Below are 25,845 nucleotides of genomic sequence, written 5' to 3'. Positions count from 1 at the left end.
CTGGTCCTTATGCTAAATGTGGAATTCAGGTTTATGCTTGTTTCATTTATATATCAGCCCAAAGTCAAAGTAATTTGGGCAGTTTACAACAGTCCATAAAGCAGATGATAAAAATACAGTTAAAATATTGTACAGTCGGAAGGATGTGAGTCTTTTACTGGCAAAGTGTTTGATAAACTGGTAACAGCAGGCCCCCTTTTCCAGCTTTGGGATTCAAATGTAGAGATCCGTTCACTGCTTGAAGCAGCTCCCCTGGCAGATTCTGGCCAAGTGCAGTGGCAGTGAGGAAGTGAGGTTTCTTTGGTACCATCACTGCTACAGATCGGGCTCTAAAACAAGAGCGGGCAGCATTTTGCCCATGACAATGGCTTGCGGTGGGAGACACTAGGTTGCGGGTTAGGCTAGTGGTCATGGCCAGAATCAGAGGCTGGCAAGTCCTGGGCACATGGGTGGTGTCAAGAGCAGGCACGGCTGGGCAATTGCAGGCCACCACTGCTTGCTGTTACATGCTCTAAAATGAACTCTAACACATGTTCAGTCAGAGCCATCCTGAGTCCGCACTGTCATTATAATCATCTCCCATGGCATTTCGCTGCCACTAAATCATTATCTGGAGGACTGAGGAGAAAGCCTGCTGATGGACCAACTGGTGGTCTTGCTTTGCTCACAAACAGGTAAATGGCTACCTTAAGTTTCCCATCCATGTGTCATAGTCTCACGCTTATCAGAACGATGCACATTTCATTCACCGTGAATGAAACTATGGCACAACTCCCAGTCGCCTTCCCTGCTGCCAAGAATAAAGTTAAGAACTAAACTTTTCACTTCCTCCCTCCCTCCCTCTGTCTTTCTTAGACATGCATGTGCCTGCCTGCACACGCACATGAAAAGCAAGGGGAAAGTGTCTTGAGAGGGAAAAGGTGTGGGAAGAGAGGAAAAATAGAAAGTGGAAAGAAACGACATTAAGCAGTAAACAATCAGAAAGTGAAGGAAAAGACAGTCTTGATGAAGGGGAAGGCTTTCAGAGACATATACGGATGCTCTGCCTGGTTCAGCTTGAGGACTTGGCTCTAGTGAATGTCTTCACTCGTGTTGTAAGAGCCAAGAACAATGTGAACTGTAGAGAACGTTCATGTGCTTGACCAGTGGGCCAGAATATTTCTTCTGACTCTGTCAAGCAGCCATCAGCCCTTAACACTTGACCCTCCTGCTGCCATTGCTCATGTAACTAGATGGCTTTAAGCTCTGCATTCTTCTTTTCTATGTTCAGTTTGCCTGCAAAGAATAGACTGAAACTTGGACCTAAATTGAAGAAGGTGGAGTGCCTGATTTACATCTTGCTGCTGCCACTCTCCCTTGATTTTCTGTGCTGGTGACACAAGAAACTTTTCTTTACCATCAAAACCATCTGCAAAGCTCTCATCAATTAGTAAAATGATTTTGACAAAAAGAAGAGAAAAGAAGCCATAACCACGAAGGGCAGTGCGGGGTGGCCAGGGAAAGACTTTGGAGTCATTTGCTTAGGTTTGCTTTGTTTTCACTTCCACTCATCCACTGTGAGACTGCATTCAGGCATATTAACTCAAATGCATACCTTTCAAATCAACTTCAATACAAAGCAACCACAGCAGAATTTATTTTGCAATTTAATACATGTTTTAGCAAGTATTTCACATATGGAAGTGAAGCCCCACATTCTGATTGATTAGTGACTGTTAGCAAACAATGTTTCTTTCTTTCTCTCTCTTTTCCAATTTTATGAAAAAATAAAAATTCTCATTTTATGCATGATTAAAAGTCTTACACTGAAGATGGTGGAAATCAGAAAGAGATACTCAGAGACAGAGAAGCAAAAGAACAAGGAGGCCAGAATCAGGAAGACTGTGGGGATGGCACAGAGTAGATGACAGACTAAGGAAAAACAAACATGGAGAACAAGTGGAGAATAAGAACTTCTCCACAGGAATAATTTATTAGGAACTTGTGATCCCTTACTCACAGAAGTTTACAGGACCTTTTCACAATGAAGTCATCCTCCAGAACCTCTCTTGTGTTTTTCAGGCTTTTTAGTTATTTTTGATGGAGGAAACTTTGGTATTAAATTTTAAACTGCAATGTAGTAGAAACTTCATAACACTTCTGCTTGATCTGGCTGGAAATCCTGTTGAACGATCGTTCCTGAGCGCCCTCTTTTTGGTGGAGCTTGTACAGCTGTCTCAAACTGTTTTTGTAAAGTGTTCTTCTTGTCCTTTCTCCTTGACACTTCTCTTTAACTCTGTATCATCACTACACATTTGTTTCTTTAGTTATCTCCTTTTAAGCCTATTGTTTAATTTTCCCCATTTCCTTTTGCCGTTTTACTTTTGTGCCCACAAATTAATTTAACAAACCTTAAATTTAGGTTTGACTCGCTTTAATGTTTTACCATCAAGGCTTTTAGGGGGATGATATTGGAAGTTTCAGTATCATGAATATATGATGATCCCTGTGACAGAGGGAAAGGAGGAAACCACTGGGCATGTTCCATTATATGCTTCTTTTTATTGAGACAGTTGCTATGTGTGCACTTATTCCCAGGATGATCAACCTAATTTGATCTTTTTTCCTCTTTTACAAATTACAGACAAAGGATTCTCAAATTACAGACAAAATGGCCAGGTTTTATATTGCACCTAGTGCCTGCTGTTTTGGTAAATAGTATTATTATAACTGTCTAATACTCCAGGATCACCATAGACTGTTTTTGAGTGTTGGTATAAATACAGTATATTGCAATTCTTTTTGTTCTCTTCAGAACTTTTCACCTGCTTGAGCATTGCTTTCTTTTGGCTCATAAATTAGACAGAAGAATCTTTTGCATTTAACGGTTTTACTGGCACATTTCTATGGGGAACAGGGATCATTCACCTGTTGTCCAAACTATCTTCCCACTATTTCTGGCACAGAAGAATTCTAAGCCATAGGAATATTATGCTTTAACAAAAACAATTCAGAAGTTGAAGAACAACATGAAATAAAGGTATTAGAGACCAATTTAATTACCTCTGCATTTTACCTTGTGTAGTAGGCTGAGAAAATGCTGAGAAAATACTTGAACAGGGCCTTTACTGCCCTGTATTTGCTTAGCAATAATGTCTCTGCATCATATGTCTGTTGGTGAGAACTCTACCTTAAAAAACAAACAAAAGGCCTCTGGACAGTGACCGTCAAAAGGCTGAGTTTGCTAATGCCATTGAGCATTGGTACAGGACGGCCTGAACAATTTAACTGGATGCAGAACAAGTAACGCTGTGCATGTGCGCTCGTTTTCTTTCAACCATGAATTCATACCAATAAAATGTCTGCCAGGGTGTTGTGTTGAGCATTTGTAAAAGACACCTCTGGGACAGCCAGAGTAGGGTAGTGGTGAGAGTACTAGACTGGGGCTGGAGAGACCCAGGTTCAAGTCACAACTTGGCCATGAAGTTCGTTAGATGACTTGGGGCCAGTTACTGACTTTCAACCTAACCTGCCTCATAGGTTCTTGCAAGGATACCATGGAGAGGAGGAATATATATGCTGCTTTGGGCTCTTGGAGGAAATGTTGGGACACAAATGTAGCAAGTGAGCAAGCCAACCAATTATAGGGGTACTGGAAATGGGAATGCAACGATTTCTGTCTTTGAGCACAGATGGAATTGGGGTGATTGTCCTGCTGGAGATCTCCATGCAGGGGCATTGCTAGGCCTAAGCTCATAGGGCTCCAACTCCAGACTTCTTCCCAGAGCCCTGGATCCATTCCTAAGAGTGTGTGGGGGCTCTTGAAAAAAGGGTTGCAAGTTAATTGAAGAATACATTTACCTGAGGTGATTTGGAGGAAAAATTAGTAAGTTCTCTGTGTCTTCTGCAACATTTAAAAATCATAGAATCATAGAATAGTAGAGTTGGAAGGGGTCATAAAGGCTATCAGGTCTAACCCCCTGCTGTTGCAGGACACCAGTTTATACCATCCCACTCTGATGGCTGTCCAGTTTTGTTTTATTTTTTAATGACTAGTGTGGGAGAGCCCACCACCTCTATAGAACTCTATAGGCAACTGGTTCCACTGTCTTATTGCTCTGACAGTGAGGACTAAATAAATCCTAGTAATTATTTCTGAATTTGCCTATATTGATATCATTCATCTTGATATTTTATGCAGATTTGTGGCCTGTGGGCCTGATCTCCAAATCCATTAAGTGTCTGCATCTATGGTTAAGTATTGCTCCCTTGCAGTTGTATCTCATGATTTGGCCCATAGAACTCAGGGAATGGCATTGTTATTAAGCAAGGGCCAACTTGCACAGCCCCAGACTGAGTTCCACTTGATGTGATGCTAGTGTAATTGGCTTTTGTATGTATTAATAACTTGTGCTGACTGTTCATATTCTAGGGCCAAATTCACAAAAAGTTCTTCATGTTTTCATAGCAAAAACCCAACAGAATTGTTCATTTGCTTTCCTATAAACCAGAGCTCTTTGCTTTAATGGTGACATGACAGATGAAATTTCATCTAGGTATTGCCATACCAGGAAAAGTGTTAATCTGTTGAATTTCAACCTGCTATAAACTGTTGAAAACACAGAAACCTTGTTCAGATATTTTGGATGTGATGGGGGGGGGGTGAGATGTGCCAAACTTCTGGATGTGGCATCCAAAGAACTATAGCTATTCTGTACAGTTTGTTCATATTTTGGGATATGAGACAATGCCATACTTTTATGACTTTCGTGGTGAGAAAACACTGGCAATTCTTAAAGCAACAAGAGTGTGCTAGGATTAGGACTAGTCTGTCATGTGACAGTGATGGAGGGGGCAGGGAGAAAAGGGGACAAAGTGAATATTTAGATGGAGCAGCAATGCAAATTTACCTTCAGTTCACTTTAAAAGCCTAGTAAATCATTACACTTTTTATTATTTACTTGGTACAAAATTCTCTAGTGAAGGAAGGGGCTGCACAACCCCCTAAGGACACGGAGGTTTTTTTGTGAGTTGCTCATAGTTTTTTCTGAAACTTAGGATAACCCAGTGAACATATTCCACTGATACATACGCATATTAGAAATATTGGAAGGTTGAGGTTTGGCTGTATGCTGGGGTTGTTTCATAAGGCTCAGTGTGTCAATGCCAGGTGGGAATTTTGAGAAGGAAGGTAATTCTCGCACAGCTTGAGGAAGACAAAGGTTGCATTTACACCTGGCCAGGAGGTTTAATCATCTACTATTTCCAAACATTGCTGGCTAACAATCTGCTGTGTCTGAGATCATAAAACATATCACAAAGTGGAGACAGAAGAACTGTGACTCAGTTGACCAGACCTTATCTTTTCAGAGGTGCAAGCCAGTTGGGAAATTGTTGTCCAACTTTGCAAATGTTACCCATACCTGATAGATTAGCTATAGTTATGGATGATATTCATATAATACAAATATAGACATAAATAGAGGTATAGATCTCGATAAAAAAGACAGAGCACATTTTAAGGAAAGATACCACTACATAGATCTTTAGAAAGAAAAGAGACAGAAATATATACACATGATCAAAATGGGAATCAAATATGCTATCAGTTCATTCCCTGAAAGGTAACACCTTCTCGGTTGTGTACACATGAGCTTGGATTTGTTATTGCCCAATATTGATAACATCTGAAGATTTGGATTTTTCAACAGCTTTTTCAAATTTCAAAATTCTACCAAGACCTCTCACTTTTTTTTGAAGGCATGTATTCACTGAACATCACTGGCATGCAGTGATTGGTTCCATGAAATCCAACTTGTGTTCTATCCAGTAGTTTCCTATCTGTAAAATGGGAGTGTAAATATATTAAAGATAAGAAGGTGTTCCATTGCTTTCAGGTTGGATTACATGCCTAAAGTAGCTAGATAGATTTGGATAGATAAAAGTATCTGTTGCATGTTATTTGTTCTTACACTGCTATATAGTATTTGCTGGGATTCAGGGAGTTCTGGACTATCAGTTACAGTTCAATAGTGTTTTGTTTTTGGGTTTTTTTGTGGGGGGATGCATATTTATTGCATGGAATCCATATATCATTGGCAGTGCTGTTGTGGGGAATCAAGACTTTTCAGCACTCAAACTGCTGGAAAACTGTGATTCTTCTAGCTTGGAAGATGGTGGACAAGATTGCTGCACATGCTCACTTACTTACTTACTCCTGAACATCCACTATTTTATACTAACAAAATGTTTATAATTATGGTGCATCTGGACATTAATAGAGGAAGACTCTGTATATTACAGGAATGCTGGGACTGGGAATGAAATAGGTCTCTGTGCTAAGCAAAGTATTTCATGAAGACTCCCTTGATATCCTTGTTGAAAAGGGCTAGTCTGACTATGCAGACTAGATGATATTATGATAGGATACGGAGGTGATTGAGCAACCATGCCAAATGCTATGGAATGATGTGATTTGGAATGCTGCCTGGATGACACTTGTGAATGATTAGCAAAAAAATTCTGGCAATGTCCAAGAACTGTGGTGCTCTCTGAAGAATATTGTGCCTTTATGAGAATTAAAATTGCTTGTGCCTTCAGCTTGTAGCTAGACTGGATGCTAAGTTGGATCAGAGAAATGACTTCTGCAGATTCTGCTTTTAATTCTCTTATTCCCCATTCTTTAGTTTTATTAATATTAATATTCCAAGGACTGTATAATCCAAAATTGAGTTGTTGTTGTTGTTAGTTGCAAAGTCATGTCCAACCCATTGCGACCCCATGGACAACATTCCTCCAGGCCTTCCTGTCCTCCACCATCCCCCGGAATCCACTTAAGCTCACACCAACTGCTTCAGTGACTCCATCTAGCCACCTCATTCTCTGCCGTCCCCTTCTTCTTTTGCCATCTATTGTTCCCAGCATTAGGCTCTTCTCCAGGGAGTCCTTCCTTCTCATGAGGTGGCCAAAGTATTTGAGTTTCATCTTCAGGATCTGGCCTTCTAAAGAGCAGTCAGGGTTGATCTCCTCTAGGACTGACTGGTTTGATCGCCCTACAGTCCAAGGGACTCACAGGAGTCTCTGCCAGCACCACAATTCACAGGCCTCAATTCTTCGGCACTCCGCCTTCCTTATGGTCCAACTTTCACAGCCATACATTGCAACTGGGAAAACCATAGCCTTGACTATACGCACTTTTGTTGGCAGGGTGATATCTCTGCTTTTTAGTGTGCTGTCTAGATTTGCTATACTTTTCCTCCCAAGGAGCAAGCGTCTTTTAATTTCTTGGCTGCAGTCCCCGTCTGTGGTGATCTTGGAGCCCAGGAAAATAAAATCTGTCACTAAAATCTGTTCTTCCACATCTATTTGCCAGGAAGTGATAGGACCGGATGCCGTGATTGAGTACAGGATATTAATCGGAATTGGAATACATTGCAGTACATTGGAATTGATCACTCGGGTATACTTCCACCGTGGTGTCATGTGCAGTGATTACGAATAAGGAGAATATGGTTCCAGTCACAGTTCTACCACTACTAGTAGTAGTAGTGACTGGCCACAGTCATGTCATCATGAGCTTCATTTGTTACTTTTCATAGCAAGAAGAGTGACAAAGGATGACAGCCAAATTCATCAGAGCATGCATCAGATTGGGATTGTTAAACATCTGGCACATCTCAGTGCTCTTTCTCTCTATTTACACACACACACACACACACACACACACACACACACAGAGTTATGTATTGTATGTGGTGCTTCCTTTGAAAGGGATCAGAAACCATTGGCTGGTCCAAAATAGAACAGTGAGAGTGTTAAGGAGGACTGACTGATGTGATCATATCACACCAGTGTTTTATGATTTATACTGACTGCCAATCCATTACCAGACCCTAAATGGCCTTGGGACAGGTTACCTGAGGGAACGTCACCTTCCCTATATACCTGCCCAGATACTATGATAATCCTCAGGGGCTTTTCTCCAGGAGCATCTGCTGAATAAGGTGAAGCACAGGGCTACTTAGGAGGAAGTGCCCATGATGGCATTCCAGCTGCAGAATGCCCTGCCTGAGAGGACTTCCTGGCATCTATGTTATGGTATTTTTCAGTTCCAGATTGTGACCTTTTTATTTTTTTTTCTTGCTCTTTGGTCTTTCAGGGTTTTTTAAAAAATCATCCCTGTGCTTTTAGATCTTTTTGGATTTTATTCTCCTGGTCTTTACTTCCACATATGACTTTTATATTATGTTATACTATATTATTGTATTTCAGCATTTTAAATTTTCTCTTGTGGATTTCCCAGAGAGCATCAGCTATTGGGTTATATAGAAATATAATAAATTATTGCATGATAAATAATATATCCTGAATCTTCCATTATTCAGCTTCATTGGGTGACAGATTTCCCTAGGATGGCAACCTTCAGAAATCCAAACAAATTGATGTTGTTGCTCTTCAAAAGGGTTATAAAAGAATAGTGCTTACTTCTCTGTAAGCATGTTTCATTGCCATCAGAACATTTCCTGGATTAGCAAAAGTGGTTTTTCTTTTTGGTAACTTTTCCTATATTTCGTCTTTAACTTAGAAAGCACAGATGCAGACCCCTGACCAGGATATCAGCTGCAATTTTGCTAACAAATCTTTCCAGTGGAGCCCTGCCAACCACATTTTCTGTGCTCATTCATTATTTGGTTTTCAGCTTTTGAGCTGATTTAAGGAGACCCTGCTGGAACTGTAGCAGTTGCAATGGAAGGCACAGCTCTGATTTATGTTTCTTCAGGAGAACCCAACCAATGGCTTACTTTACAAAGTGCAGGAGAAGAATCATAAAGTAGTCACTACATGAACTCAAGAGACTAAGCCTCCTTTACCTCTTCACTCTGACCCCAAATGCCATGAAGGGGACAAAATGCTTTTGAAATTGTGGAGAGTTTCAAAAGCAAATGAATTATGGCACAGCAGTTTGCCTTTCATAGTCCATTAAAGGACTGTGAAATTTTACAGTCTAGCTGAAGAAAGTTTTGGTGATAGAAGGGAGACTTTTTCCTCTCCGTCTTGCCTTTCATAGTCCCTTTATGCTTGCTCCTCGCATGCCCTTTCACTCAGTTCCAGAGGCTGCTTTTAGAATGGAGGAGAAACTTCTCTTGATCCAGACTCTTGATTTTATTTTATTGTATTTTTTGGTTAAGAATCAGCAATCTCATTCTCTCTGTGTGTGTCTCTCTGTCTCTCTCTGTCTCTCTATCACACACACACACACACACACACACACACACACACACACACACACACACAGACACCCTGCAGACCACTCAGTGTAAGGGATGGTAGATGGCTTTTGCCTTCCTTCAAAGTTGTCTTGCAGTGTGCTGCTAAGGTACATTTTCCCTCCTCGGTATAATCTCTGTACAGACAGGAAGAAGTGTCAGTCAACCTTGTGGAACTTATTCTGAGTAAATATACCTAAGATCAGGTTGCATGTTGTCTGTTGTATCCAACAATTGTTTAAATTAAATGATCCTGTTTATTTCAATAGCCTAACTCTAACACTGGATAAAACCCCACTGTTTACTCTTCCATGAATCTGAACTTTTAAACACTCCTCTCACTCGGGCTAATATAATATTTGGTGTTACTAGAAGAAATTGCATTGGACTGGCTTCCCTCACTGAGGTTTCTTTTCCTCCGTAAAATGGTTTAGAGCAGGAGTGAGCAATCTGTGGCCCTCCAAGTGCTATGGTTTACAACTCCCTTCACCCCTCATAACTCACTATACTGGCTATGGATGATGGGAGCTGTAGATCAAAATAGTCATAAGGCCATATGTTGCCTATCCCTGATTCAGGAGAAAAAGAATAGACTCCATTTCAATTTGGAAAGAAATTTTCAAACAATCATGCCTAACAGAAATTAGCATATGTATTTCTTTTTATATTACATCTATAGGTTGCTTCAGAGCAAGATCTAAGAGTTGAACTGTGCTGCTAGATCAGAGTAAGAGTCCTTATAGGGTTTCTTACAGCAGCTTGTCAAATGCAAGTACAAATAGTTCTCACCACAGGGTACTCCCCATCAATTGGTAATCCAAGATACACCACCTCTGAACCTGGGAGGTGTGGGATTTAGGGACAGTTGTGGGGAACCTCAGGCCCAGAGTTCCTCAAATGGAGCCCACATCCCTCCACTGATTCTGCCACTTTTCCTAAAACCACTCATTGGTCTGTGGTTTCCTAGTTTTGGGAAGCTTTATCTCTCATTCTAAAAGGCTGAGGCACTGTCTCTAAGCGTGACCTTAAGCTATAATTCGTTGGTATGCTTTGTATGTTTGCCTTTCACCCTTAGTCTTTGGTCCTGCCCACCACTGAGAACTTTGGTCCTCAGAACTTTTTGATCCATATACTGAAGGAAATTTCCTAATGCTGTTTTACTACTACGGCTAATAGTTAGATTGATAGACTTATCCTCCATGAATTGTCTAATACCATTTTAAAGCAATTTTAGGACTATGGGAGACACCTGGTCAAAGCAATGAATATTTTTTTTACTCGAAATGGAAACTATATTTATGTATCAATCTAAATCTATCTATCTATCTATCTATCTATCTATCTATCTATCTATCTATCTATCCATCTATCGTCTGTCTGTCTGTCTGTCTGTCTGTCTTCCATTTAAACAGTGGTTAGAATAGGGTGAAAGACTTATACAAGCTACTGTCAAAATGATATGTATATATATGTTGTTATGTGCTTTCAAGTCATCTCCAATTTATGGCAACCCTATGAATGATTATCTTCCAAAATGGCTTGTCTTTGAGAGCCCTGCTCATCTTTTATGATAAGGCTGTGGCTTCCTTTATGGAATCAATCTGTCTAATTGGTCTTTCTCTTCTTCCTTCACCTTCAACATTTCCTAGTCTTATTGTCTTCTCATGGGTTTTGCCTTCTCATGAAGTGCCTAAAGCATGACAGCCTTAGTCTCAGCACTGTTTCTTTCAAAGAAAATTCTGGCTTGATTTGATCTGGAACTGATTGTTTGTCTCTCGGGCCAGGGTTTCCCAAAAACTGTCTTTCAGCACCATGTTTTTAATGTATCAGTCCCCTGTCCCCCCCTCCCAGCTTTCATACCCATACATAGTGAATACAATAGGGGAGATGATCTCGGCCTTGGACTCCAGTGAAACATCCTTACACTTGATTATCTTTTCTAGTTCCTTCATTGCTGCCCTTCCAAGCATCAGTTTTGTCAGTTTTCTTCCAATATCTTGACTGTAGTCTCGCTTTGAAATGCTGACTGAGCTGAGTTATGCAAAATCTTTCACAATCTCTTCATTATTAACAGTAAAGTTCTGTAATTCTTCTGTGGTCATGATTTTTGTTTCCTTAATATTGAACTGCCATCCCTCTTTTGAGCCTTCCTCTTTCAGGAGTTGTTTCATCAGGAGTCTGTTCATCAGGGCCATTGTTTTCTTTTTCATATTTGTTACCATATTCTTATTAGGATTTGGACTTATTCAATCTCTGTAGGTTGGAATAGTTCTGTTAGTACTGTTTCTACTCTTGGAGCTTTATTCCTTCCAAGTGCTTTCAAAGCAGCTTTCTCTTCACTTTCTAATATTGCATGTTCTTCCTCATATGGTTCTTCTATGAAGGAGTCTGTCATCCATTAATCTCTTATGTAAAGTACTTCCACATATCATTTCCATTTCTCTTTATTTATCCTGGTCACATACATTCCTCTGTTGTCTTTCAGTATTCCTAAATCTAGGTTTACATTTGTCTGATTTCTTGGATCGTTTGGAAGAAGTCTCTTGTTTTTCTTCATATATATATATATATATATTCAAAAACAGAAATAAAAGTTGACCATCTCCTCTGAGATAACTCCAGAAGATGGTGGCATCTGTATTATCCTATGGCTGCTCAGTCACTATATGAAAAACCATAGAATTTCTTTGCCCAAGAATATTCTGTTGGGTTTTTTCAACATATATAAAATGGCCCGTGTTGTTATGCTACAGATAGTTTCTTGTTTCAATGGCATTAATATGATGTTAACATTGCAAGGGCATCTTTTCTAAAATATTGCTCTCAGCTGTTCCTAAGACAGGAGTTGGCATAATAGCGCCTCTGGACACTTTTCTTAACATCCACCAAGGTGTCCTACCCTTCCCATTTTGAAAATGAAATACGTATTGGTGGGTGGGGTTGCTGTGAAATAGGTTTTTTGTTGCTGCTGGGAACTGTTTGTGCAAAGCAGTTGTTTGGTGTGCTGGAGCTTAGAAGCTAACCTCTGCTTTTTGGCAGTCTTTTGGGCAACTTACTTGCTCTTTGCCATGGCTTGCAAGGGCACCCAAGCAGTTGCTCAAACAGCTAAATATGTCCACAGCCCCAAGTGGTTCCAGATTCTGACTCCAAGGCATCTTCCTGTTTATTGCAACATTTTAAAATTACCAAATGGCTGTTCTGGTAATTATACCCTCCTATGTTTTCATGTCCCCAAATGTCAGTGTCCCACCACTAACAACAAGGTGTAAACTAGGATCTTTGGCAATTGTGAAATAAGCAAGAGTCATGTATTTTAGTTGATGACAATCCTCTTAGCCTAGTCACAACTTGTGCTGCTATAAGCCAGTTTGTTTTATTGCAGTTAGACTTTTTCCCAGCCACCACCTTGTCAAGAGGTATATGTTTAGGTGTGAAACAAGTTTTCAGAAACTCTCTTCAGTATATTTGCTTTTCAGTACTTTATTACAGTCCCCACCTTGAAGAGAACAATTCTGAGTCACGTCTTCATAGGCCTTTGTGTATGTGCATGTGTCTGTGTGTTTTAATAATTTCTAAGAAATGGTTTTGATGTGATGCCCAGGAAATGAACCTAACATTGTGAGGGCAGTGGAAGTTCACAATTTATAGGTACTACAATGTTTTACAAGAGTAACATTGTGCAAAGGCAGACAGATACAACCTGCGTAACCAGTTTGAATTATCAGAATGCTGCTTTCTTTTTAATTTTTCGTTATGAAAAAATATAGATAAAGACCTCATTCAAAATCATCTACATGTTTAGCTGGAAGTAAGCTTGTATGGGATTACATCCAGAATCAGTCAAGTTTGAATAAAATGACTCTGAACATAAAGCTAGATTTTTAAAAGATTGAATATACCCGCAGTGGTCACAAAATAGGTTAACAGTAGGACAAAGTCATGTCAAAATTCCCCGTTTTTTGTGGCAAACATATGGATATTCAGGAGAGAAAAAAAGCCTGAAAGGATTTGATTCTTTTTGTCTGGGACTAAATAGAGACAATAGTTTCCTGTTCTGCTACAGATGCTAATTTACTCAACCTGTCTAAGATGGTATCAGTGGTGATTACTGATGTGAATGATCCCTGTGCTTACATTGGAGCTGTAGCTGAATTGTCAGACTATACCTTTGCTTTCCATTGCCATCTAACACCACATTTTGCAATTTCTTTTCTGTGTACTTGTGAGTATATAATATATTCACAAATCTTCCAGTGCACCTTAAAGCATGACATCAGTGATTGTGCCATTATGAATCTACAGTGATTTTATATGTGTTTGCATCTCTTCTATTCAAATAATTCAGTTGTGAACAATTGCCTATATAATGGTGGGTAGCCCTGGAATATTGGATTACTACTCTGAGGGCCATGTCCTCTGATTAGCTTTGAAAGACCTTCCTTTGATGACTTGCATACTTCTTGAAAATTAAATAGGAAGAATAACAATGGATGAAAAGGGGGTGGGGTGGGTGAGAGAAAGAACCTTTGCGTGATTGTCTCATGCATGGAGGAGTCAGGAGACAATCCTGCAGTAACAGTTTCTGACCACTCCTCTTAGGTCAGTGGTGGAAAGAGGTATGGATGCAAGTCCCATGGGAACCCTACAGTGCACACACAGCCCTGTTGAACAGCAGTGGTGAAACAGTGTCCACAACAGCTTGGGCTAGAATAACTATGGGTCTGGAAAAAGCTGCAAGACTTTTTGTTGCTTTTTGCTGCAACAGAACTAGTTACCCTCCGAAGATTAAATTGCCTGATGAATTTAACACATTTAGGGTGCAATCTTATGCACATTTATACAGGAAAAAGAACTTACTATCCCCAGCATTTACCAGTTAGCATGCCGGATTAAGGAATGCTGGGAGTTGTAGAACTTTTTTTGTATAAGCAAGCATAGGATTTTGCCATTCCTTGTTCTGCAGAGTGGTCCATATTGTCTCCTTCCTGCTGTACTTTTTCTAGGCCAGAATCCAGCATAATGCGCAGATGTGGAAAGCCAAGTCATGGGGAAAATAGTCTTGCTGTGGATAGACTAGCAGGGTCTGGTGATTTCATGTGGTGCCGGAGTGAGTGGCGTCACATGGTGCCATTTCTTGAAAGACTGTGAAAAGCAGAATGAACCAAGCAAGGGTAGGGCCTAAAATGTCAAGACCCAGGAAAATGGGGAGGGGGGTTGATATTGCTTCCTGATTTGGGGGAGTTTCAGAACAGTCACTGAAATATTTATATAAACTCCAAGATTTAAAGAAATGTTACTGCTGAGAGCAGTGCAGGTCTGTTTTCCAGATTTCACAGATTAGACTAGTGATATGTTAATACCCAAGTTTCCTCTGTTCAGCCATCACCCTACACATTGCTGAAGTGTCTACTTCTGTTCCTGTTCTTTTTATTATTTTGCAGCAGCTTATTCTGGGCGGATGCAACATCCAAAGGTTTTTGTTCATCTGACTAAAGAGCTACATGAAAAACATAATTATCCTACAATGCATTATCTTCTGCACAGTGCATGACATGGGAGGATGTATGTGGCATTCTGCTTTCAGGGTCATGTGTGGTCAGCTATATGTTCAGAATAACCAGCCAATTTGCCTGCCCATCCCCATATAACATCTGCCTTCAGACCTGCAGCAGCATTGTCCCGTTTTACTCCTGAAGTTCACTATGATCATTTCTATATTTGAATGATATACCAGGAAACAAAGTAGTCATGCATGGTCAGGAATGAAATTTGAAGTTGGCTATTATGGCATAGACTCTCATGGGTGCCTTTGTTGCTCATATGAAAATGTATCCCACAGCACTCAGATCACGTTCGCATTTGCCCCAGAATGGCAATAAAGAGTTATTTTCTCCTCAAGAAGACTGACATTACTTTTTTCACTAAGAAAATCTCCACATAATTGCTCCCTGAAAAAAAGATATGGATCCTCTCTTTCTCTTCCCCAGCCCTCACCAACATTTATTTGCATTTACCCCATGACAAAGTTTAATTAGAAAGGGTCTTTTTTTAAAAATATGAAAGTGCAAATGGAACAAAAAATATGGATCAGACAAGCTTGCCCTGTTAAGGATTATCCAGCGTGTCATCGTGGTGCCAACATTCTCTGAAATCCCAGCAACAAGAGGCAGCTCTCCCTACCTAATGTGATTTTACTGCTTTGAATCTCTGCCCAGATCCTCACAGCATTCCATGCTACCACATCATCACAAGGGAATGGACTTTATCTTGAAAACTTTAAGAGTGTTTGTTTTAAAGATGATTTACCACACTTGACAATGACTAGATTTCCTAAATTAAGCCAGAGCTATTGTTGCTATTGTGCATCGCACGTTATGCAGAGAAATGCCTAGCAGCTAGACCTCTAAATCTCTCAGTATGGCTCAAGTTGCTCATAAAACAAGCAGCAGAGCCTTGGGTTCTTATTGGATTTCTGCTGCTCTGGATGTCAGCGTGGCTTGGAAAGCACCTGATTGAAGGGGTGAGGAAAACAGAACTGGCGCCCAGCTGGTTAAGACTTTAGCACATCTCTGGGCCTAGAAATTATCTGACTTTCTGTCTCTTATTTAGTCTGCCTGAAGAAGAAATGCATAGCTAGCAAAAGTTGCTCAAATATGTGGTAAAACCAGTGATAAAGGGTTTGTTTGTGTTTTTGGGGTTGGGCTTTTTTTTTGGAACTTTATATAAATATTTCAGCTTGAAACAGGAAGAACTGTGTCCACTGGTAATGTATCCTAAAGAAAAGTGAGGCTAAATGAATCTAAATTATTATATATACATGTGTATACATACTCATGCAAAGCATTGTATCACATAACTTCATTGATCATTGCATAGACCTGCAGGGAGACTGAACCTTAATAAGTATGAGATTTGACAAACTTGGTCCAGATAAGCATATATAGCAAAATCATTTTTTGTTTAACATTATTTGGTTTGCAAGAGGAAGAGCTATGAAATATTTACATAGGAATGCATTTATAACATGGCCAAAAATAAACAAATTAACCTGATGAGATGTAAAGTTTTTATGAAAGTATTTACCCTACAACCCTACGCACACTTCTTTAGGAATAAGCTCCATTGAATTCAATGGTTCATGTATATTAGGCTGAAATTCTATACACATTTACTAGGAAGTAAATTCAGTGGGACTAATAAATTAAGATGTTCATACAGTGACATAAAAAACACTATTAAATGGAATTAAATTAAATGAATAAAAAACAGGAGACTCTTCCTAGGATAGAAGATTGAGATACTTTGCATAAACCTTATGAATCAATGTCTTACTTTGGGGCAGGGTGGTAAACCAAATTCCTTATCTTTAGTTAGACTTCCTTATTTTGGCAACATTACCATTATATTATTTTTCTGAAGGCATAAAGGTTCCTTCCTGTAGGACTTGGCTGTCTTTACAAAATCAAAAAGTAGCACATCAAAAGTAATAGTAGGTGACAAATGTTAATATTTGTCAAAGGCTCCTGCTTTGATCCTTCATTTCTATTTTTTAAGAGCTTGACAAATGTGGCTTGTGGTTTGGCTTCAAACATCTTCTGTCCCCCAAAGTGGTTTGCTTGGTGTCTAATCCATTTGATCCTCCACTTGTTTTCTCTGCAGTTCTGGAAAAAAGTGGGTAGCGACTGACTTCCAAATATTGTTCATGTTGAATAACTGTGGTTAAAGAACAAAAAGAGTTTATTCTGTTACTGTTCTCAAGGCTTTGGTTTGTTTCTTCTGGGTTTCTTTCAGCAGCTTTGAAAGAGAGATGTTTGCTATCTTTTGATGGTGATTTTCTTTTTGTAGTCTTTTTTGTACTGCATCGATTAATATTTTGTTGCCTTATTATCAGTGGTGAAAATGGGTAGGAATGACTAGTTGATATGGTAGTAAAAACCCATCATGTCATCAGACCAGATGTTTGAGGCAGAAGTCCAAGGCCCTGCTCAGAAAAATGAGCAGGACGGTTTCAAATGCAGCAGGCCTAGTGTAGAACATATTGAAGTAGGTTAAATAACATACAGTGACCTGTTTTGCATGAACAAAACAGCCCACTGTGGCTTATTTAAGCCAGGTTAGGTTAAGTGTATGAGCTACCTGTACAAGCCCCAGCTATAGCTTGCTGTAATGTCTACTTTTGGGCAGCCATAGTTGTTTAAGGGTTAAGCAATGTTCAAATGACTCATGATCTGCTGGAAGGTTATCTGAGGGTTATTAACCCTCAGGTAATCCCTGCCTCATGAGTTCTGATGACACAACAAACTACAGCAACCTGCTCCCCCTCCTCTGAACAGGAGTTGGACTTTCAAAAGGGCACCCACAGGGACTGCAACCCACTACGACCTAAATAAGCCATAGTGGGCTATAATGATCATGCAAACCTGTTCCTCATCACTGAGAAACCTTACCCCATAAGTCTATTAAATCCAAAATATATAATTACCTTACTGGGTAAAATATCTTACCCAGAAATATATTCAGCATATTCAACATTAGCCTTAGAATTGCTTTTGCTCGGGTTCATGGGAGTAGGGCTCCAGTGCTTTAGAGAGGAAAACAGTGGAAAATGCATGCATGCTTCTTTCAAGTTTGACATGCACTGCATGTATATGTATGTGAGCATTCATGCTTTGGTTGTCCCTAACCATAGTCCTGTAGATATCTGGTCAGATGTGAAGCCCATTCAAAGGGACTTACTCCCATGTAACTATGTGAATGGCATTCATGCAGTACAATTCTATTATTATTTACATGAAAGCAAATCCCACTGGGTGCAAGTGTGCTTAGAACTACCAATTTTTAAAACATGTGTTGTAGACCATTTTTGCATACTGTAGTGTAAATAGCATATCTGTTTAGCATTCATTTTAGTAATTCCAAGCAATCTTTATTTTTCATATGCAAAATATTAATCTCATTTATTCTCACAAGGCCTTTCACTATTATTGTTTTATCTATATGTATATTTTATTTATTTAATAAGTTTTCCTTCCATTTCAGGTAAAAAAGATTCCCAATGTAGCTTACAAATTAATATAAGGAGCATTAAATTTAAATTCTCAAAGCTGCCAAACAGACTGAATATAAAGCAGGAAAAGCAAGTGACAATTTAATTAAAATAAACAATGCAATAATAATAAAAATCAATAGGAAATTCCATGAAAACACAAGGGTAGCTTACAATCTACTAAAAGCAAGGACAAAGAGAACCATTTTCTACTGGCACCTGAAGCTTAAAAGGGAGGCACCATCTCTGAGGATGGAGTTTGTGGTGGGGACACTCCACAGAAATGGGCCTATTCCCTATTACTATTCACCTTTCCTCTGAAGTGTGGGCACCTTGAGAAAAGTCTCTGAAGAGCTTAAATGATTATTGGTAGCATTTATATTTTTGAATGACCAGAATGAGAACTGAAGAGGATGCTGATTTGCATAACATATGCGTAGGTGCAAATTTAGAAATAATTACGATTGAAATAGAAATATAGTATATTTCAATGTATAACGCTCGTTTCACCAAAGTGTGGAAGACTGTGACCAGGTCCCCTGTGTGCTTTGCTCTGCTGTCCAGGTGTTGTTAACAGAAAGGTCAAGGCTCATATCTTCTTTCCGATGGATCTTTATCTTTAAGATGTCTTGGGCTGGGCAGCCTCAAAAAAAGAAGATGGCAACCTGACAGTCATTCAAATATATACCCTCTGCAAAAGAGACATATGACCTCCCTATGTCTTTGAAGGTAAACCATGGAATTGCTAATTTTCTGCCTTTTTTTTAAGTGTTGGAGATGTAATCAGCAGAATAGAAACATATTTCAGAGCAAGCTCATTGGTTACTTTTTCTTAGAAAGTGGGACCTTGGTTGGTACTCAGAAAGCTGTTCATGGGTTCACCATTATGCCTGCCCTTCTTGTAGTGGTCCAATTTAACCTATCGTCCATATGCAAATACTGGGGGAAGACAGACTAAAAATCTATGGAATAACAAGAGGGGAGTTCAAAGGACTCCTTCCCATAATCACACACTCACACATACTGTTCCTAAAGTTATCTACCAAAAAACCATGTGAGAGTAAAGTTGCCCATATACAAAACATTCATGTCATATTCCTGGTGGCCGACAGCACTGCAAACATGGTGCCCATTGGTTCTGATCCTCTGGTGCCTGATTTGGAGAAAGAAACCAGTGGGGCCTCATAGAAAGCACATTCTAGGACTTGCATTAAATAAGAGGCATTGATTCTCAGAGCCTTGGACCAAATCTGGCCTCATTGGGGACTCAGATGGAATCCTGGCTGCACCCTGTTCCCCCAACATCAATCATTTCCACCTTCATGAACTTCCCCAAGGATCCTGCTCTAATTCCCCTCCCCACATTAAGGAGATGGGAGGCTAGCCTGTGAAGCTGCTGAGCTCTCTGTATTTCCTCTGGCAAGTTAGAGGACAAAAGGAAGAATCTGCCCATGAGAGATTTTGGGCAGTGATCCATTTGGCATCCTTCCTGGAAAGTTACTTGAAGCATTGGAGGTAACTGGATGAGGGAACTGTTTGAGTAGTGAGGAGCAGAATACAAGCAGGCCTGGATCTGGAGGGAGGCCAAGGGGCAGTTGAGCCCCAGCAGCCAATTTATTTATTTTTTAGAATTTGCCTAAACATGTGCATAAATTGCCTAAATGGCCTTTGGCCCCAACCCTGGATCAAAGCCTATACACAACTGGGTGTGTGTGGAAGGAAAGGTAGAATGGGAGAAACATGTTAGCAAGATCTGGAAAATTGTGGGAAGGGAAGAAGACATAGATATGGCTCAGACAATATGACAATCCAGTGTAGAAGTTGAAATGAATTGCTTCCAAATCATAGGCTGCCATGTTATGTGAATCCATCCATGCTAACAAACCATGGTTTGTTAACCCATAGTTCATAACACCCCCCCACAAAAAAACAAAAAACAAAACAAAACCATATATTACCTTTGTGCTTGCTCATGGTTAACAAATCATGGTTTGTCAGTGCAGCTGAGTTCATACAACACAGCTGAGTTCATACAACACAATTCAATAACATACCTTGGGTTGTTGTAATTTCCCAAGGGCTTCTCCTTCCTTTGCCTCCTTCCCTGTGCTGCTCCTTGAGAGTTCCTTTTGTTAGGAATATAAAATATAATTTGATTATGCTAGTAGGTCACAGAGAGAAAGGAAGCGTAAGAAAGCCAAATCAGCCTTCCCATCTATAATAATTCTGTGTTTGCTGCACATGAAAGGCAGGTGGTCCCTAGCTTTGGACAATCCAGCACACTAAAAAAGGCTCTCACTAACATTTGGAGAGTGGTTTAGTTTTAGGGAATGCCTGCTTAGTGAGGATAATGATTCCTGTTGGGAGAGACAATGCAATTCCGAAACACCAAAAATTAGAAAGGGTATAGAGTTAAAAGAGATTTAGTTTAGGTTCATTTTGTAGAAATGACTCTTCAGGTATAAAGGAGTATCTTACCTTTAGCAGATACTACCAGAGTACTCTAAAGAAGTATAAGTAGTGACTGGCACTACCATTAGGTGGCTGCCTTGGGCAGCTGATTTTGGATTTCATGAAAGAGCAGCAAATTGTCACTCAGTTAATTAACTTGATGGGTTTGATCCCACATTGTCATTTTGGGAGTAGAACAAATGCTACATGTGGAATGAGAATTCCCCAGCTTTTCCTCCTCTGTGAGGTCCCCCCTCATGGCCCTTCAAGTCTGCCTTGGAAGACTGGGAGACCCTCTGGAGTAGATATGGAGGGTACCTGTGGAAATGCAGGAGCAGGAGAAGAAGGGGGTCCCCCTGAGAATCATTCTGCTGGCAAAATGACAGTCTTGCTTCCAACTCATCATTCTTGCTTGTGGGGGTTTCTGCCCCAGATGCCAAAATAAATTGGCCAGCCTTGAGTATAATTTGTATTTGTTACTGAAGCAGCAAAAACGTCTTGGGTCAACACTATGTTGCTTGCATAATTAACAGATAAACTATACCGTAAAGCAGCCTTCCCCAACCTGGTGCCCTTCATATGTGTTGACTATGTTAAGTTGGGTGATAGAAGTGGTAGTCTCCTTTGAGAATGGTTTGATGTTGGCGAAATGCAAGGAGTTGCGAACTAGCAGGATGGGGCTTTAACGTGCATAATTCAGTACCCTTGTTTACGAGGTGTGACTCTTCCTTCCCTGGACTCAGTGTCACACCAGGGCTGCACCCATTGACATTAATCATCAACTTATTCTCCTGAGTAGCTCTATTAGAGACAGAAAGGAAGGATTTCTTTTGCTTGTCCTGCTCTTAGGGTTATCGTCCTCTTCTTTTTCTTGAAAAGGATAAGCGCTTCAGGTCCTATTGTTCTTCTTCCAAGATTACTGGAGTGGGCACTTGAGTCATCCACAGAGTCACCTTTTATGCTATTGTGTGTGCAACCCGAAATGCAAATGCGGTTTGCTCAGTGGTGATAGTCAATCTGGCTACACTTCAAAAGACTGAGATGAGTCTGCCAGCTAGCCTTTCAGCTTCACTTACATCCATCTTTTCTATCTCCAGTGCTTTCTAGGTCCATGTCTTCTTCAGCACAATAATCACAGGATCGGGACATACATTTTGTCTTCATGGACTGTGTGTACTTGGGAGTAACTTATGGAAATGTGTTTCAGACTGGCTGGTTTTCTTGCTTGCTTACTTGCTTGCTTGCTTTCCTTCCTTGGAAAAAGTAATTTGCATTAAATCCTAATAGTAGAACCCAACCCACACCACATTCTGTGATCTGTCCACTCCCTCCACTAATTTTTATACTCTATGTATTTCTAGATTTCAGTCCCATTGCCAGGGTGATTTCCAAAACAAACAAACAAGCAAACAACACAATACAGTCAATATAAAGCATAAAATCTGCTTAAAAGTCACCAAATAATAAAAAGCAGGCTCACACGATCAATAGGATTAACACTGGATCTGAAAAGCTTGGGAAAAGAAAAAGGTCTCTGTCTGGTGCCAAAAGGACAATAAAGTAGGGACCTGGAGGACCTTTCAGGGCCACTCTCTCTGCATAGCACCCTACTCCCTGGTGTGACATCATCCCTGGCTCCTCATTCCCCCAGGGGTGGTTGCCTACTACCTGTATGTTTGAGGATTCATCCCTTGGGGGAGAAAATGGGGTGCATCTCAAGTCATTCAGCTCATGTAGGGAGTTGCATTAGGACTCTGTTTCCAGTGACTCTTTGTTCTGTTCTGTGCCCTGGCACTGGTCCTGCAGAGAAGAATGAATCATGGGTGTCTTATTTTAATCTCAGAACAGGGAGGAAAGGCTTATCCTTTTACTCTCCAGCTGCAATCAAAATAGAAATCTCCCTCCTCACAACTGAGCTCCCCATCTGTATGCTTGACTGACTTGCACTAATGCAGATGAGAGAATATTGGGACACTGGGACTGGCCCTGTAAGAATTTTCTCAAGGCATTGAACTTTATTGTGTGCTTCAGCAGGCGGGACAATCCTATGCATATATTTACCTGGTGTAATCTGCATAGGACTATAGCCTTCTCATCCCTTTATTTTATTCACGTTGGCTTGTATGGTTTTGCCTGCCTAGGCATTTTCCTTGCCTTGACCCTTTTATTTACCAGAGCTTAGTGATCATTGATTTTCCTTCCGTATTATTTTTTCTTGTATGGTTGTTATTGTGGTTTGTACAGTTTATTGTTCAGTTTGAAGGGGTTGCTGATTACTGCTTTGCTTAATGGCTGTTGAAATTGCCTTGGGTTAGTTTTATAGGTGTGTTGAGGCTGTTTTTATCTGTTAATGGCTGTTTTACTGATACTGTATTTCTGGAGCTTTGTTTTATCACTTTTGTTCAGCCAGTGCTAGGATGGCCATGTGTCTTCTTTTAAGGCCATATTCTATTTGAAGGACTGCCAGAGAACCATCCTTTATTTGAAAGACAGCTCTACCCAATCCCAGATTAAAGTTGAACAACCATAAGAAAGGAGGGCAGAGGCTTTGGAATTGCCCATCAAGGGCTAGAATCGGAAAAGCAGATCAACAGGCAGCATACAGTAGTGACAATATTTATATACTGTAGTGATAATTATTTCTAAAAGTGCATGTATGTGTATGCATTAGCATATGCAATATTTATTCAAAGTAATTTTTATTAATTTACTCCTCTTTTGCTATCTATTTCAGTTGAAACATTTCCTCTTTTTTATTTTCAAGTGGCCTTCGCACTGAATATTAACTTGCAGCAAAACAAAAAAAAAAACAAAAAAAAAAAACAGAGAACTATGTGCATATATCCATTTATCTAAAATGTCATGAAATTCTGGAAGAATATTGGGAAAGTAGAAGAAATTATGTCTTATATGTCATGTTGAGATGATTTGCTCTTTTGAAATGACTTCTTATGCCTTCATTTTGCTCTTTTCTTCTCTCCCTGTCTTGCTGTTGACAGGTTTTCATCTTCAGAGACCTGTTGCCCTTTTATGGCTGTTCCTTCAGGAAAAACAAGCGGATTTAGCTCTCAGATGCACCCATGGAAAAAAAGGGATGACTCCTGACAGAAAGGAGAATGAAATCAGGCCATGGAATTACTGCTCAAGTGGCTCAGCATAACCTTTCTTAGGTTGTCCTACCAATGACCCCTTCCTTAAACAGTCAGAAATCATGCTCCATAAGAGTGGGAGGCAATGCAGCTTCCATCCTGGCCTATTTGTGGACCTCTCCTCTGCAGAAATTGCCATCAGGAACATATTGCTCTGAGTTATATACAGTGGTTTTATGATGCAAAGTCCAGTTTTTATTAATCACATGGTTCAAAGATCAGTTAGAGGAGTAACTGGAAATCAAATTCCTAAGACAGTTTCTTGAATCTACAGTGTGTGTGTGTGTGTGCATACACACACACACACACACACACACACACACTCTCTAATCTCTGATTTGGAGAGGCAGTGTATGCAGGGGAATACAAGTTATTCATTTCAGTTAATTTCTATGCTGCCAATAGCCAACTGCTCTCTGGGTAGTTTACAACAGTTTATTATTATTATTATTATTATTATTATTATTATTATAACATTTCTATGCCGAATTACTTGAGAGGGTTATCGTTAAAAGATACAAATCCATTTATAGTAGTAACTGTTAATTGCAGTTGTAGTTAATGGATGGAAAATCAAAATGGCTTATGCTCTTTGACAGTATCCTAATGGCACCATTGCACTAACAGGACACTTAAAAATTGGCAGGTATAAGATGTAAAAGGTAAGTGTTGCAAGGAGGAGAAATGCAATAGGACTTATCTTTGAAAGCAATGGGAAGATTATGGGATGGTGTGCTCTACTTCATTGCTTATAGGGATCCATTTTCTAGTAATCTGTCTAGAATTTGGCAAGCCTGATGACTTGAGCGGGTCAAAGAAGACCGGGAAATTCCATGCCACTTGGATGGAAACTTCAAAGTTGCAGACAGGGATAGTGGCAAGGGCCCTGCTGGGGCCCACTCACAAGGGTCCCTGGACTTGTCCTGCCTCCTCATTGCAACTTGCTTGTTCACCTTCGTCTTCCTCTGGCCCAGACAACAGTGGTGGTGGTAAGGAGGAGCAGCAGATGCCATGGCCTCTTTGCTTGCTACCTGTCAAACATGCAAATAGGAGCCGTTGTGACTAAGAGGATGAGGATGAGCTGTTGTTGCTTGAGACCATTGGTGGTGAGAATTCACTGGAAGAGGAGGTTCACTTGTCCAAGAGCTTTCAAAAACCGGTGTGAGGGCCTGATTGCTCCTGCTGAAGTAAATACTCATTGTTGTGATACCCAAAACCAACTTGGTTGTTGGGTAACTAGCAATCCAGAGCTGGAACTGTACCTCAGCTTAATTTACCTCACAGGGTTCTGTCAATAAAGATATAACTGGGATAAACTATGTTTACCACTCTTTAGGCCTTGTAAGGAGGCTGAATGAAAAAGAAATAACTGTTTGAATGTTGCTTCATTTTTTCCAGTGAAATGCCTTTTGCATAGACAGACAGCTTTCCTGTCTAGTGAGGTAAGTTCATTTTCACATTATGCTTTATGGGATATCCTTTATTTACCCAATGTTTTCCTGTCCACTCTTTTCAAGCTATGTATCTTGCATATTTTATATACACAAAGGTGACTTTTCCTTCCTTTAATGACCATGGCTTATCAGTGCAGGCAACTGATACTGGACTCATAAATATGTCATTCTCCCTGCTTTCCTCACAGTCCTCTCCTTTACAGGATTCCTCCTTCTGCCCTCTCACCCCCTTCCCACTGTACCCACCCCCACCCCATCCATTCCCATCTTCTTTGATTCTGCAGAGCTACCCATTGGCTGATCTAAATAAATCACCAATGTAAACTATCAGCAGAAGTCATTGTAGCCAAAAGTACAAAGGGAATATAAATACAAGGTCAGTGGAGCCAGTGCCTTCCGATTCTAATTAAATATTTCCTGTAAGTCAATGCCAACTGTGCATCTTGGAAGAACATTTGGAGGCAGGAGCCTGAACTCCCAAGGACCCTGTTGCCTCAAAA

The 25,845-nt window shown here is 40.1% G+C and overlaps 1 long non-coding RNA gene across 1 annotated transcript; it reads right to left on the bottom strand.

Moving 5' to 3' along the window:
* Positions 1 to 15,910: 15,910 nt before the first annotated feature.
* On the bottom strand, positions 15,911 to 22,697 carry LOC123020581. Its single transcript, XR_006414140.1, has 3 exons — positions 21,061 to 22,697; positions 20,346 to 20,417; positions 15,911 to 16,958 (listed from the first exon to the last, which is right to left on the bottom strand). It is a non-coding gene; the product is annotated as an uncharacterized LOC123020581 (long non-coding RNA).
* Between the last annotated feature and the right edge of the window lie 3,148 nt (positions 22,698 to 25,845).

Source organism: Varanus komodoensis, unplaced genomic scaffold (assembly GCF_004798865.1).
Source record: "Varanus komodoensis strain SLA01 unplaced genomic scaffold, ASM479886v1 scaffold14_1, whole genome shotgun sequence".
NCBI lineage: Eukaryota > Metazoa > Chordata > Lepidosauria > Squamata > Varanidae > Varanus > Varanus komodoensis.
Note: the sequence above shows the minus strand (reverse complement) of the source record. Positions and strands in the feature narration are given on the sequence as shown.